The sequence below is a fragment of the Phytophthora infestans genome, genomic scaffold (genome assembly GCF_000142945.1).
Source record: "Phytophthora infestans T30-4 supercont1.2 genomic scaffold, whole genome shotgun sequence".
Classification (NCBI taxonomy): Eukaryota; Oomycota; class Peronosporomycetes; order Peronosporales; family Peronosporaceae; genus Phytophthora; species Phytophthora infestans.
In genome coordinates this window covers 2,936,251-2,938,267 of record NW_003303757.1, presented here as the reverse complement: position 1 = coordinate 2,938,267, position 2,017 = coordinate 2,936,251, and positions in this window count along the sequence as shown.

The window sequence follows — 2,017 nt, the reverse complement described above, 5'->3', positions numbered from 1 at the left end:
GCTCCGGGGTTTCTTCCAATTTAGCAGCCTATAGACAGCCACCACCGCATAAAGGTGATCGTCACTGTCTACAAGAAAACCCCAGCTATTACGGTATTAAACTTCGTGTTACCACGGGCTTTCTTATACGATTATACTAATCTTACACCAAAACATCATCGATAATACGCGGAAGGTTTGTCGCGTTAATTTTGCCCTGTAATTCAACTCATCTTATTGTTTTCAATTTTAGAACCACCTCTTAGTTAATGCTACATTCAAGCCAAAAGAACAATCGCTCCTTCCTAATGATTAATGTATCGCAAGGTCTACTACACGAATTCATGTTTTCTTCAACAGTGATAAAACAATGGTGCTACTCGTGGTCGATACAAGCCTTTCCGCAGCGAGTGTAACTTAAGAGCGGACGGAGCGGTACGGTTATTAGAGAACGCTTTGCTGTGTATAAAATGCAGCCGGCGTGAGCTAATGCTCATACTAAACTCAAGAATCGTTGCTAGGAAAGCTGGCCCCGCTCGTTCCATAAACGAAGCTGAAAACATATTTATTTCGTTACAGCACGTGACTGTTGCGCTCACACCGATAAGTGCGCTGATACCACGATCAAAGTGGCGCTTTGAAAAAGTACGCCGTCGCAATAAGTCCACATTACATGTAAATTGGTGTAATTATTGTCTTTTTATAGGCAGATACGCTCGATCAGGGGGATGTTCAGCTGAACATGCGAAACATTTAGGCATACAGGGTGGGTGTCCTCTCGCGTCATTGTCTTTGAGCTGCGACTACGCTACTACTAGGACTATGGCGGCAACTAGGATGCGCGTGTGTGATCGCGTCGACTTCCAAGTGCGTCGCCGAGATCAAGTGGGAGTGGGAGCTATAAAACTTACCTGCGTGTCGAGCGCCAGTGCATTGCAGTCTGCCAGTGTCCGGTGCCCCCATCTACGAGCCACCGTCCACTGCCAGTGTCTGCAAAGACACATCCCAAGGACACTCATGCGCCTGGCAGTGCAGCTTGCGGCTGCACTACAACCGGCTACACTGAGTACACATGTGTGCAATGGCGAAGGACTATACCAAGGACTGTATGCACAAGGACATCGTTGGCTGTGCGCTGCCAAGATGGTGTACTCAAACGAGAGTGCATTTATCTAGAGTTTAGTATTGACTTATTTGCTATTTGTATACTAATCTACTTTTGCGGTACAGCGGTGTTCTGGCGGAGGCTGCTCAACACTTTGCGTTTTGACGCCTGCCGCTCATCAGCGAGCAGCAGAGAAGAGCAGCCTCGCCAGACACCGCAGTCCTGTCGCGGCCTTTTGCCCGGCACTTACGTGTTTACGTTACTTCCTGATTAGTTTCCTAAAGTTGACATTTAAGTGTATTTACATTTAAATGGCTCCTACTCTTAGAAGCGATCGACACATGGAGAACAATCCCCCCGTGACGAACCCTACGTCACCACTCCAACCATCAAAATGAGAGGACAAGAGCGCGGCAGATCGATCGTAGATTGCGGATTAGCTGGACCGCTGGTCCGTAGGGCTCCATCAACCTTGTTAAAGGTTATTGCCTGGAGAGACCGCAGAATAAATTATTTGATTTTGAAATGGGAGCTCGAAAATAAATTATTCTACTGCAAAATAAAAAATATATTTAATAAAAATAACATTTTCGGAACCCCTGCACATGGGACCAGCTAACGATTTGTCTGTACCTGGTCACAGGCAAGAATGCCTCTCATGCTACGGTGGCAGTTCACAAGGCAATTTAACTCCAAGACCGCAATGCCATCCTTTCAGTCAATCGTACTGAACGCTGCGGCTCTCGCGACGTGTCTGTTTGCTACCGGCGCGCGTGCCGAGCTACCAACTGCCAAGCTCACACACCCTTCAGGGTCAAACGCCGAGGTGTTCCTCTATGGCGCGCATGTCAAGTCGTTCCATGCGGCCCAAGACCCGACTCGCGACGTCATTTTCCTATCAAAACATTCCTTCCTGGACGGCGTGAACCCAAT